Genomic DNA, 15,254 nt, shown 5'->3' on the forward strand with positions numbered 1-15,254 from the left:
GTTCAGATAAATTACAACTCAATAGATTCTACCTTCCTGTAACGTTTCAGCCTGATTGGACCTTGTTTTCACACAAATGAACCCAGAATGATGTGAATTTATGCTTCGTGCAACATAATTCTGGGTGCCATTTAAAAACCATAAGTGCTAATGACTCCATTCCTTTTTGGGGTAATGGGGGCTGTTAATTGGAGTACTCTAAATTAAACCTGACCTCTCTAGGATATTTAGAAGCCAAGTTATGAGCCCACAAAGGTGTAACTGCACTACTTCTTTAAAGTGACACCAGGCCTGGTGACCTTTGGGACATGGTTTGACCCCCTATAGGAATGTGCGATCATCATGAAAGGTTCAGATCACTTAGAACTCAAAAGATTCTACCTTCTTGTGACGTTTCAGCCTGATTGGACCTTGTTTTCACACAAATGGACCCAGAATGATGTGAAATTGTGCTTCGTGCAACATATTTCTGGGTGCCATTTACAAACCATAAGTGCTAATGACTCCATTCCTTTTTGTGGTTGTAGGGGCTGTTGATTGGAGTACACTAAAACAAACATGATCTCTCTAGGACATTCAGAAGCCAAGTTATATGCCCACAAATGTGTAACTGGACCACTTATTTAAAGTGACACCAGATCCGGTGACCTTTGGGACATGGTTTGACCCCCTTATGAAAGTGCTATCATCATGAAACGTTCAGATCACTTACAACTCAATAGATTCTACCTTCCTGTAACGTTTCAGCCTGATTGGACCTTGTTTTCACACAAATGAACCCAGAATGATGTGAAATTGTGCTTCGTGCAACATAATTCTGGGTGCCATTTAAAAACCATAAGTGCTAATGACTCCATTCCTTTTTGGGGTAATGGGGGCTGTTAATTGGAGTACTCTAAATTAAACCTGACCTCTCTAGGATATTCAGAAGCCAAGTTATAAGCCCACAAAGGTGTAACTGCACTACTTCTTTAAAGTGACACCAGGCCCGGTGACCTTTGGGACATGGTTTGACCCCCTATAGGAATGTGCGATCATCATGAAACGTTCAGATCACTTACAACTCAATAGATTCTACCTTCTTGTAAGGTTTCAGCCTGATTGGACCTTGTTTTCACACAAATGGACCCAGAATGATGTGAAATTGTGCTTCGTGCAACATAATTCTGGGTGCCATTTACAAACCATAAGTGCTAATGACTCCATTCCTTTTTGTGGTTGTAGGGGCTGTTGATTGGAGTACACTAAAACAAACATGATCTCTCTAGGACATTCAGAAGCCAAGTTATAAGCCCACAAATGTGTAACTGGACCACTTCTTTAAATTGACACCAGATCCGGTGACCTTTGGGACATGGTTTGACCCCCTTAGGAAAGTTCTATCATCATGAAACGTTCAGATCACTTACAACTCAATAGATTCTACCTTCTTGTAACGTTTCAGCCTGATTGGACCTTGTTTTCACACAAATGGACCCAGAATGATGTGAAATTGTGCTTCGTGCAACATAATTCTGGGTGCCATTTACAAACCATAAGTGCTAATGACTCAATTCCTTTTTGTGGTTGTAGGGGATGTTGATTGGAGTACAATAAAACAAACCTGACCTCTCTAGGACATTCAGAAGCCAAGTTATAAGCCCACAAATGTGTAACTGGACTACTTCTTTAAATTGACAACAGATCCGGTGACCTTTGGGACATGGTTTGACCCCCTTAGGAATGTGCGATCATCATGAAACGTTCAGATCACTTACAACTCAATAGATTCTACCTTCTTGTAACGTTTCAGCCTGAATGGACCCTGTTTTCACACAAATGGACCCAGAATGATGTGAAATTGTGCTTCGTGCAACATAATTCTGGGTGCCATTTACAAACCATAAGTGCTAATGACTCCATTCCTTTTTGTGGTTGTAGGGGCTGTTGATTGGAGTACAATAAAACAAACCTGATCTCTCTAGGACATTCAGAAGCCAAGTTATAAGCCCACAAATGTGTAACTGGACTACTTCTTTAAATTGACACCAGATCCGGTGACCTTTGGGATATGGTTTGACCACCTTAGGAAAGTGCTATCATCATGAAACGTTCAGATCACTTACAACTCAATAGATTCTACCTTTCTGTAACGTTTCAGCCCTATTGGACCTTGTTTTCACACAAATGAACCCAGAATGATGTGAAATTGTGCTTCGTGCAACATAATTCTGGGTGCCATTTAAAAACCATAAGTGCTAATGACTCCATTCCTTTTTGTGGTTGTAGGGGCTGTTGATTGGAGTACAATAAAACAAACCTGACCTCTCTAGGGCATTCAGAAGCCAAGTTATAAGCCGACAAAGGTGTAACTGGACTACTTCTTTAAAGTGACACCAGATCTGGTGACCTTTGGGACATGGTTTGACCCCCTTAGGAAAGTGCTATCATCATGAAACGTTCAGATCACTTACAACTCAATAGATTCTACCTTCCTGTAACGTTTCAGCCTGATTGGACCTTGTTTTCACACAAATGAACCCAGAATGATGTGAAATTGTGCTTCGTGCAACATAATTCTGGGTGCCATTTAAAAACCATAAGTGCAAATGACTCCATTCCTTTTTGGGGTAATGGGGGCTCTTAATTGGAGTACTCTAAAACAAACCTGACCTCTCTAGGGTATTCAGAAGCCAAGTTATAATCCCACAAATGTGTAACTGGACTACTTCTTTAAAGTGACACCAGGGCCGGTGACCTTTGGGACATGGTTTGACCCCCTATAGGAATGTGCGATCATCATGAAACGTTCAGATCACTTACAGCTCAATAGATTCTACCTTCTTGTAACGTTTCAGCCTGATTGGACCTTGTTTTCACACAAATGGACCCAGAATGATGTGAAAATGTGCTTCGTGCAACATAATTCTTGGTGCCATTTACAAACCATAAGTGCTAAAGACTCAATTCCTTTTTGTGGTTGTAGGGGCTGTTGATTGGAGTACACTAAAACAAACCTGATCTCTCTATGACATTCAGAAGCCAAGTTATAAGCCCACAAATGTGTAACTGGACTGCTTTTAATTGACACCAGATCCGGTGACCTTTGGGACATGGTTTGACCCCCTTAGTAAAGAGCTATCGTCATGAAACATTCAGATCACTTACAACTCAATAGATTCTACCTTCCTGTAACGTTTCAGCCTGATTGGACCTTGTTTTCACACAAATGAACCCAGAATGATGTGAAATTATGCTTCGTGCAACATAATTCTGGGTGCCATTTAAAAACCATAAGTGCTAATGACTCCATTCCTTTTTGGGGTAATGGGGGCTGTTTATTGGAGTACTCTAAATTAAACCTGACCTCTCTAGGATATTCAGAAGCCAAGTTATATGCCCACAAATGTGTAACTGGACTACTTTAAATTGACACCAGATCTGGTGACCTTTGGGACATGGTTTGACCCCCTTAGGAAAGTGCTATCGTCATTAAACGTTCAGATCACTTACAACTCAATAGATTCTACCTTCCTGTAACGTTTCAGCCTGATTGGACCTTGTTTTCCCACAAATGGACCCAGAATGATGTGAAATTGTGCTTCGTGCAACATAATTCTGGGTGCCATTTAAAAACCGTAAGTGCTAATGACTCCATTCCTTTTTGGGGTAATGGGGGCTGTTAATTGGAGTACTCTTAATTAAACCTGACCTCTCTAGGATATTCAGAAGCCAAGTTTTAAGCCCACAAAGGTGTACCTGCACTACTTCTTTAAAGTGACACCAGGCCCGGTGACCTTTGAGACATGGTTTGACCCCCTATAGGAATATGCGATCATCATGAAACGTTCAGATCACTTACAACTCAATAGATTCTACCTTCTTGTAACGTTTCAGCCTGAATGGACCTTGTTTATACACAAATGGACCCAGAATGATGTGAAATTGTGCTTCGTGCAACATAATTCTGGGTGCCATTTACAAACCATAAGTGCTAATGACTCCATTCCTTTTTGAGGTAATAGGGGCTATTAATTGGAGTACTCTAAAACAAACCTGACCTCTCTAGGATATTCAGAAGCCAAGTTATAAGCCCCCAAATGTGTAACTGGACTACTTCTTTAAAGTGACACCAGGCCTGGTGACCTTTGGGACATGGTTTTACCCCCTATAGGAATGTGCGATCATCATGAAACGTTCAGATCACTTACAACTCAATAGATTCTACCTTCTTGTTACGTTTCAGCCTGATTGGACCTTGTTTTCACACACATGGACCCAGAATGATGTGAAATTGTGCTTCGTGCAACATAATTCTGGGTGCCATTTACAAACCATAAGTGCTAATGACTCCATTCCTTTTTGTGGTTGTAGGGGCTGTTGATCGGAGTACACTAAAACAAACCTGAACTCTCTAGGACATTCAGAAAGCAAGTTATAAGCCCACAAATGTGTAACTGGACTACTTCTTTAAATTGACACCAGATCCGGTGACCTTTGGGACATGGTTTGACCCCCTTAGGAAAGTGCTATCACCATGAAACGTTCAGATCACTTACAACTCAATAGATTCTACCTTCCTGTAACTTTTCAGCCTGATTGGACCTTGTTTTCACACAAATGAACCCAGAATGATGTGAAATTGTGCTTTGTGCAACATAATTCTGGGTGCCATTTAAAAACCATAAGTGCTAATGACTCCATTCCTTTTTGAGGTAATAGGGGCTGTTAATTGGAGTACTCTAAAACAAACCTGACCTCTCTAGGATATTCAGAAGCCAAGTTATAAGCCCACAAATGTGTAACTGGACTACTTCTTTAAAGTGACACCAGGCCCGGTGACCTTTGGGACATGGTTTGACCCCCTATAGGAAAGTGCTATCATCATGAAACGTTCAGATAACTTACAACTCAATAGATTCTACCTTCCTGTAACGTTTCAGCCTGATTGGACCTTGTTTTCACACAAATGGACCCAGAATGATGTGAAATTGTGCTTCGTGCAACATAATTCAGGGTGCCATTTACAAACCATAAGTGCTAATGACTCCATTCCTTTTTGTGGTTGTAGGGGCTTTTGATTGGAGTACATTAAAACAAACCTGATCTCTCTAGGATATTCAGAAGCCAAGTTATAAGCCCACAAAGGTGTAACTGGACTACTTCTTTAAAGTGACACCAGGCCCGGTGACCTTTGGGACATTGTTTGACCCCCTATAGGAATGTGCGATCATCATGAAACGTTCAGATCACTTACAACTCAATAAATTCTACCTTCTTGTAACGTTTCAGCCTGATTGGACCTTGTTTTCACACAAATGGACCCAGAATGATGTGAAATTGTGCTTCGTGCAACATAATTCTGGGTGCCATTTACAAACCATAAGTGCTAATGACTCAATTCCTTTTTGTGGTTGTAGGGGCTGTTGATTGTAGTACATTCAAACAATCCTGATCTCTCTAGGATATTCAGAAGCCAAGTTATAAGCCGACAAAGGTGTAACTGGACTACTTCTTTAAAGTGACACCAGATCTGGTGACCTTTGGGACATGGTTTGACCCCCTATAGGAATGTGCGATCATCATGAAACGTTCAGATCACTTACAACTCAATAGATTCTACCTTCTTGTAACGTTTCAGCCTGATTGGACCTTGTTTTCACACAAATGGACCCAGAATGATGTGAAATTGTGCTTCGTGCAACATAATTCTGGGTGCCATTTACAAACCATAAGTGCTAATGACTCCATTCCTTTTTGTGGTTGTAGGGGCTGTTGATTGGACTACACTAAAACAAACATGATCTCTCTAGGACATTCAGAAGCCAAGTTATAAGCCCACAAATGTGTAACTGGACCACTTCTTTAAATTGACACCAGATCCGGTGACCTTTGGGACATGGTTTGACCCCCTTAGGAAAGTGCTATCATCATGAAACGTTCAGATCACTTACAACTCAATAGATTCTACCTTCCTGTAACGTTTCAGCCTGATTGGACCTTGTTTTCACACAAATGAACCCAGAATGATGTGAATTTATGCTTCGTGCAACATAATTCTGGGTGCCATTTAAAAACCATAAGTGCTAATGACTCCATTCCTTTTTGGGGTAATGGGGGCTGTTAATTGGAGTACTCTAAAACAAACCTGACCTCTCTAGGGTATTCAGAAGCCAAGTTATAATCCCACAAATGTGTAACTGGACTACTTCTTTAAAGTGACACCAGGGCCGGTGACCTTTGGGATATGGTTTGACCCCCTATAGGAATGTGCGATCATCATGAAACGTTCAGATCACTTACAACTCAATAGATTCTACCTTCTTGTAATGTTTCAGCCTGATTGGACCTTGTTTTCACACAAATGGACCCAGAATGATGTGAAATTGTGCTTCGTGCAACATAATTCTGGGTGCCATTTACAAACCATAAGTGCTAATGACTCCATTCCTTTTTGTGGTTGTAGGGGCTGTTGATTGGAGTACACTAAAACAAACATGATCTCTCTAGGACATTCAGAAGCCAAGTTATAAGCCCACAAATGTGTAACTGGACTACTTTAAATTGACACCAGATCCGGTGACCTTTGGGACATGGTTTGACCCCCTTAGGAAAGTGCTATCGTCATGAAACGTTCAGATAAATTACAACTCAATAGATTCTACCTTCCTGTAACGTTTCAGCCTGATTGGACCTTGTTTTCACACAAATGAACCCAGAATGATGTGAATTTATGCTTCGTGCAACATAATTCTGGGTGCCATTTAAAAACCATAAGTGCTAATGACTCCATTCCTTTTTGGGGTAATGGGGGCTGTTAATTGGAGTACTCTAAATTAAACCTGACCTCTCTAGGATATTCAGAAGCCAAGTTATGAGCCCACAAAGGTGTAACTGCACTACTTCTTTAAAGTGACACCAGGCCTGGTGACCTTTGGGACATGGTTTGACCCCCTATAGGAATGTGCGATCATCATGAAAGGTTCAGATCACTTAGAACTCAAAAGATTCTACCTTCTTGTGACGTTTCAGCCTGATTGGACCTTGTTTTCACACAAATGGACCCAGAATGATGTGAAATTGTGCTTCGTGCAACGTATTTCTGGGTGCCATTTACAAACCATAAGTGCTAATGACTCCATTCCTTTTTGTGGTTGTAGGGGCTGTTGATTGGAGTACACTAAAACAAACATGATCTCTCTAGGACATTCAGAAGCCAAGTTATATGCCCACAAATGTGTAACTGGACCACTTATTTAAAGTGACACCAGATCCGGTGACCTTTGGGACATGGTTTGACCCCCTTATGAAAGTGCTATCATCATGAAACGTTCAGATCACTTACAACTCAATAGATTCTACCTTCCTGTAACGTTTCAGCCTGATTGGACCTTGTTTTCACACAAATGAACCCAGAATGATGTGAAATTGTGCTTCGTGCAACATAATTCTGGGTGCCATTTAAAAACCATAAGTGCTAATGACTCCATTCCTTTTTGGGGTAATGGGGGCTGTTAATTGGAGTACTCTAAATTAAACGTGACCTCTCTAGGATATTCAGAAGCCAAGTTATAAGCCCACAAAGGTGTAACTGCACTACTTCTTTAAAGTGACACCAGGCCCGGTGACCTTTGGGACATGGTTTGACCCCCTATGGGAATGTGCGATCATCATGAAACGTTCAGATCACTTACAACTCAATAGATTCTACCTTCTTGTAAGGTTTCAGCCTGATTGGACCTTGTTTTCACACAAATGGACCCAGAATGATGTGAAATTGTGCTTCGTGCAACATAATTCTGGGTGCCATTTACAAACCATAAGTGCTAATGACTCCATTCCTTTTTGTGGTTGTAGGGGCTGTTGATTGGAGTACACTAAAACAAACATGATCTCTCTAGGACATTCAGAAGCCAAGTTATAAGCCCACAAATGTGTAACTGGACCACTTCTTTAAATTGACACCAGATCCGGTGACCTTTGGGACATGGTTTGACCCCCTTAGTAAAGAGCTATCGTCATGAAACATTCAGATCACTTACAACTCAATAGATTCTACCTTCCTGTAACGTTTCAGCCTGATTGGACCTTGTTTTCACACAAATGAACCCAGAATGATGTGAAATTATGCTTCGTGCAACATAATTCTGGGTGCCATTTAAAAACCATAAGTGCTAATGACTCCATTCCTTTTTGGGGTAATGGGGGCTGTTTATTGGAGTACTCTAAATTAAACCTGACCTCTCTAGGATATTCAGAAGCCAAGTTATATGCCCACAAATGTGTAACTGGACTACTTTAAATTGACACCAGATCTGGTGACCTTTGGGACATGGTTTGACCCCCTTAGGAAAGTGCTATCGTCATTAAACGTTCAGATCACTTACAACTCAATAGATTCTACCTTCCTGTAACGTTTCAGCCTGATTGGACCTTGTTTTCCCACAAATGGACCCAGAATGATGTGAAATTGTGCTTCGTGCAACATAATTCTGGGTGCCATTTAAAAACCGTAAGTGCTAATGACTCCATTCCTTTTTGGGGTAATGGGGGCTGTTAATTGGAGTACTCTTAATTAAACCTGACCTCTCTAGGATATTCAGAAGCCAAGTTTTAAGCCCACAAAGGTGTACCTGCACTACTTCTTTAAAGTGACACCAGGCCCGGTGACCTTTGAGACATGGTTTGACCCCCTATAGGAATATGCGATCATCATGAAACGTTCAGATCACTTACAACTCAATAGATTCTACCTTCTTGTTACGTTTCAGCCTGATTGGACCTTGTTTTCACACACATGGACCCAGAATGATGTGAAATTGTGCTTCGTGCAACATAATTCTGGGTGCCATTTACAAACCATAAGTGCTAATGACTCCATTCCTTTTTGTGGTTGTAGGGGCTGTTGATCGGAGTACACTAAAACAAACCTGAACTCTCTAGGACATTCAGAAAGCAAGTTATAAGCCCACAAATGTGTAACTGGACTACTTCTTTAAATTGACACCAGATCCGGTGACCTTTGGGACATGGTTTGACCCCCTTAGGAAAGTGCTATCACCATGAAACGTTCAGATCACTTACAACTCAATAGATTCTACCTTCCTGTAACTTTTCAGCCTGATTGGACCTTGTTTTCACACAAATGAACCCAGAATGATGTGAAATTGTGCTTTGTGCAACATAATTCTGGGTGCCATTTAAAAACCATAAGTGCTAATGACTCCATTCCTTTTTGAGGTAATAGGGGCTGTTAATTGGAGTACTCTAAAACAAACCTGACCTCTCTAGGATATTCAGAAGCCAAGTTATAAGCCCACAAATGTGTAACTGGACTACTTCTTTAAAGTGACACCAGGCCCGGTGACCTTTGGGACATGGTTTGACCCCCTATAGGAAAGTGCTATCATCATGAAACGTTCAGATAACTTACAACTCAATAGATTCTACCTTCCTGTAACGTTTCAGCCTGATTGGACCTTGTTTTCACACAAATGGACCCAGAATGATGTGAAATTGTGCTTCGTGCAACATAATTCAGGGTGCCATTTACAAACCATAAGTGCTAATGACTCCATTCCTTTTTGTGGTTGTAGGGGCTTTTGATTGGAGTACATTAAAACAAACCTGATCTCTCTAGGATATTCAGAAGCCAAGTTATAAGCCCACAAAGGTGTAACTGGACTACTTCTTTAAAGTGACACCAGGCCCGGTGACCTTTGGGACATTGTTTGACCCCCTATAGGAATGTGCGATCATCATGAAACGTTCAGATCACTTACAACTCAATAAATTCTACCTTCTTGTAACGTTTCAGCCTGATTGGACCTTGTTTTCACACAAATGGACCCAGAATGATGTGAAATTGTGCTTCGTGCAACATAATTCTGGGTGCCATTTACAAACCATAAGTGCTAATGACTCAATTCCTTTTTGTGGTTGTAGGGGCTGTTGATTGTAGTACATTCAAACAATCCTGATCTCTCTAGGATATTCAGAAGCCAAGTTATAAGCCGACAAAGGTGTAACTGGACTACTTCTTTAAAGTGACACCAGATCTGGTGACCTTTGGGACATGGTTTGACCCCCTATAGGAATGTGCGATCATCATGAAACGTTCAGATCACTTACAACTCAATAGATTCTACCTTCTTGTAACGTTTCAGCCTGATTGGACCTTGTTTTCACACAAATGGACCCAGAATGATGTGAAATTGTGCTTCGTGCAACATAATTCTGGGTGCCATTTACAAACCATAAGTGCTAATGACTCCATTCCTTTTTGTGGTTGTAGGGGCTGTTGATTGGACTACACTAAAACAAACATGATCTCTCTAGGACATTCAGAAGCCAAGTTATAAGCCCACAAATGTGTAACTGGACCACTTCTTTAAATTGACACCAGATCCGGTGACCTTTGGGACATGGTTTGACCCCCTTAGGAAAGTGCTATCATCATGAAACGTTCAGATCACTTACAACTCAATAGATTCTACCTTCCTGTAACGTTTCAGCCTGATTGGACCTTGTTTTCACACAAATGAACCCAGAATGATGTGAATTTATGCTTCGTGCAACATAATTCTGGGTGCCATTTAAAAACCATAAGTGCTAATGACTCCATTCCTTTTTGGGGTAATGGGGGCTGTTAATTGGAGTACTCTAAAACAAACCTGACCTCTCTAGGGTATTCAGAAGCCAAGTTATAATCCCACAAATGTGTAACTGGACTACTTCTTTAAAGTGACACCAGGGCCGGTGACCTTTGGGATATGGTTTGACCCCCTATAGGAATGTGCGATCATCATGAAACGTTCAGATCACTTACAACTCAATAGATTCTACCTTCTTGTAATGTTTCAGCCTGATTGGACCTTGTTTTCACACAAATGGACCCAGAATGATGTGAAATTGTGCTTCGTGCAACATAATTCTGGGTGCCATTTACAAACCATAAGTGCTAATGACTCCATTCCTTTTTGTGGTTGTAGGGGCTGTTGATTGGAGTACACTAAAACAAACATGATCTCTCTAGGACATTCAGAAGCCAAGTTATAAGCCCACAAATGTGTAACTGGACTACTTTAAATTGACACCAGATCCGGTGACCTTTGGGACATGGTTTGACCCCCTTAGGAAAGTGCTATCGTCATGAAACGTTCAGATAAATTACAACTCAATAGATTCTACCTTCCTGTAACGTTTCAGCCTGATTGGACCTTGTTTTCACACAAATGAACCCAGAATGATGTGAATTTATGCTTCGTGCAACATAATTCTGGGTGCCATTTAAAAACCATAAGTGCTAATGACTCCATTCCTTTTTGGGGTAATGGGGGCTGTTAATTGGAGTACTCTAAATTAAACCTGACCTCTCTAGGATATTCAGAAGCCAAGTTATGAGCCCACAAAGGTGTAACTGCACTACTTCTTTAAAGTGACACCAGGCCTGGTGACCTTTGGGACATGGTTTGACCCCCTATAGGAATGTGCGATCATCATGAAAGGTTCAGATCACTTAGAACTCAAAAGATTCTACCTTCTTGTGACGTTTCAGCCTGATTGGACCTTGTTTTCACACAAATGGACCCAGAATGATGTGAAATTGTGCTTCGTGCAACGTATTTCTGGGTGCCATTTACAAACCATAAGTGCTAATGACTCCATTCCTTTTTGTGGTTGTAGGGGCTGTTGATTGGAGTACACTAAAACAAACATGATCTCTCTAGGACATTCAGAAGCCAAGTTATATGCCCACAAATGTGTAACTGGACCACTTATTTAAAGTGACACCAGATCCGGTGACCTTTGGGACATGGTTTGACCCCCTTATGAAAGTGCTATCATCATGAAACGTTCAGATCACTTACAACTCAATAGATTCTACCTTCCTGTAACGTTTCAGCCTGATTGGACCTTGTTTTCACACAAATGAACCCAGAATGATGTGAAATTGTGCTTCGTGCAACATAATTCTGGGTGCCATTTAAAAACCATAAGTGCTAATGACTCCATTCCTTTTTGGGGTAATGGGGGCTGTTAATTGGAGTACTCTAAATTAAACGTGACCTCTCTAGGATATTCAGAAGCCAAGTTATAAGCCCACAAAGGTGTAACTGCACTACTTCTTTAAAGTGACACCAGGCCCGGTGACCTTTGGGACATGGTTTGACCCCCTATGGGAATGTGCGATCATCATGAAACGTTCAGATCACTTACAACTCAATAGATTCTACCTTCTTGTAAGGTTTCAGCCTGATTGGACCTTGTTTTCACACAAATGGACCCAGAATGATGTGAAATTGTGCTTCGTGCAACATAATTCTGGGTGCCATTTACAAACCATAAGTGCTAATGACTCCATTCCTTTTTGTGGTTGTAGGGGCTGTTGATTGGAGTACACTAAAACAAACATGATCTCTCTAGGACATTCAGAAGCCAAGTTATAAGCCCACAAATGTGTAACTGGACCACTTCTTTAAATTGACACCAGATCCGGTGACCTTTGGGACATGGTTTGACCCCCTTAGGAAAGTTCTATCATCATGAAACGTTCAGATCACTTACAACTCAATAGATTCTACCTTCTTGTAACGTTTCAGCCTGATTGGACCTTGTTTTCACACAAATGGACCCAGAATGATGTGAAATTGTGCTTCGTGCAACATAATTCTGGGTGCCATTTACAAACCATAAGTGCTAATGACTCAATTCCTTTTTGTGGTTGTAGGGGCTGTTGATTGGAGTACAATAAAACAAACCTGACCTCTCTAGGACATTCAGAAGCCAAGTTATAAGCCCACAAATGTGTAACTGGACCACTTCTTTAAATTGACAACAGATCCGGTGACCTTTGGGACATGGTTTGACCCCCTTAGGAATGTGCGATCATCATGAAACGTTCAGATCACTTACAACTCAATAGATTCTACCTTCTTGTAACGTTTCAGCCTGAATGGACCCTGTTTTCACACAAATGGACCCAGAATGATGTGAAATTGTGCTTCGTGCAACATAATTCTGGGTGCCATTTACAAACCATAAGTGCTAATGACTCCATTCCTTTTTGTGGTTGTAGGGGCTGTTGATTGGAGTACACTAAAACAAACCTGATCTCTCTAGGACATTCAGAAGCCAAGTTATAAGCCCACAAATGTGTAACTGGACTACTTCTTTAAATTGACACCAGATCCGGTGACCTTTGGGATATGGTTTGACCACCTTAGGAAAGTGCTATCATCATGAAACGTTCAGATCACTTACAACTCAATAGATTCTACCTTCCTGTAACGTTTCAGCCCTATTGGACCTTGTTTTCACACAAATGAACCCAGAATGATGTGAAATTGTGCTTCGTGCAACATAATTCTGGGTGCCATTTAAAAACCATAAGTGCTAATGACTCCATTCCTTTTTGTGGTTGTAGGGGCTGTTGATTGGAGTACAATAAAACAAACCTGACCTCTCTAGGGCATTCAGAAGCCAAGTTATAAGCCGACAAAGGTGTAACTGGACTACTTCTTTAAAGTGACACCAGATCTGGTGACCTTTGGGACATGGTTTGACCCCCTTAGGAAAGTGCTATCATCATGAAACGTTCAGATCACTTACAACTCAATATATTCTACCTTCCTGTAACGTTTCAGCCTGATTGGACCTTGTTTTCACACAAATGAACCCAGAATGATGTGAAATTGTGCTTCGTGCAACATAATTCTGGGTGCCATTTAAAAACCATAAGTGCAAATGACTCCATTCCTTTTTGGGGTAATGGGGGCTCTTAATTGGAGTACTCTAAAACAAACCTGACCTCTCTAGGGTATTCAGAAGCCAAGTTATAATCCCACAAATGTGTAACTGGACTACTTCTTTAAAGTGACACCAGGGCCGGTGACCTTTGGGACATGGTTTGACCCCCTATAGGAATGTGCGATCATCATGAAACGTTCAGATCACTTACAGCTCAATAGATTCTACCTTCTTGTAACGTTTCAGCTTGATTGGACCTTGTTTTCACACAAATGGACCCAGAATGATGTGAAATTGTGCTTCGTGCAACATAATTCTTGGTGCCATTTACAAACCATAAGTGCTAACGACTCAATTCCTTTTTGTGGTTGTAGGGGCTGTTGATTGGAGTACACTAAAACAAACCTGATCTCTCTATGACATTCAGAAGCCAAGTTATAAGCCCACAAATGTGTAACTGGACTGCTTTAAATTGACACCAGATCCGGTGACCTTTGGGATATGGTTTGACCCCCTTAGTAAAGAGCTATCGTCATGAAACATTCAGATCACTTACAACTCAATAGATTCTACCTTCCTGTAACGTTTCAGCCTGATTGGACCTTGTTTTCACACAAATGAACCCAGAATGATGTGAAATTATGCTTCGTGCAACATAATTCTGGGTGCCATTTAAAAACCATAAGTGCTAATGACTCCATTCCTTTTTGGGGTAATGGGGGCTGTTTATTGGAGTACTCTAAATTAAACCTGACCTCTCTAGGATATTCAGAAGCCAAGTTATAAGCCCACAAAAGTGTAACTGCACTACATCTTTAAAGTGACACCAGGCCCCGTGACCTTTGGGACATGGTTTGACCCCCTATAGGAATGTGCGATCATCATGAAACGTTCAGATCACTTACAACTCAATAGATTCTACCTTCTTGTAACGTTTCAGCCTGATTGGACCTTGTTTTCACACAAATGGACCCAGAATGATGTGAAATTGTGCTTCATGCAACATAATTCAGGGTGCCATTTACAAACCATAAGTGCTAATGACTCAATTACTTTTTGTGGTTGTAGGGGCTGTTGATTGGACTACACTAAAACAAACATGATCTCTCTAGGACATTCAGAAGCCAAGTTATAAGCCCACAAATGTGTAACTGGACCACTTCTTTAAATTGACACCAGATCCGGTGACCTTTGGGACATGGTTTGACCCCCTTAGGAAAGTGCTATCATCATGAAACGTTCAGATCACTTACAACTCAATAGATTCTACCTTCCTGTAACGTTTCAGCCTGATTGGACCTTGTTTTCACACAAATGAACCCAGAATGATGTGAAATTGTGCTTCGTGCAACATAATTCTGGGTGCCATTTACAAACCATAAGTGCTAATGACTCCATTCCTTTTTGGGGTAATGGGGGCTCTTAATTGGAGTACTCTAAAACAAACCTGACCTCTCTAGGGTATTCAGAAACCAAGTTATATTCCCACAAATGTGTAACTGAACTACTTCTTTAAAGTGACACCA

The sequence above is a fragment of the Nothobranchius furzeri genome, chromosome 10, assembly GCF_043380555.1.
Source record: "Nothobranchius furzeri strain GRZ-AD chromosome 10, NfurGRZ-RIMD1, whole genome shotgun sequence".
Lineage (NCBI taxonomy): Eukaryota > Metazoa > Chordata > Actinopteri > Cyprinodontiformes > Nothobranchiidae > Nothobranchius > Nothobranchius furzeri.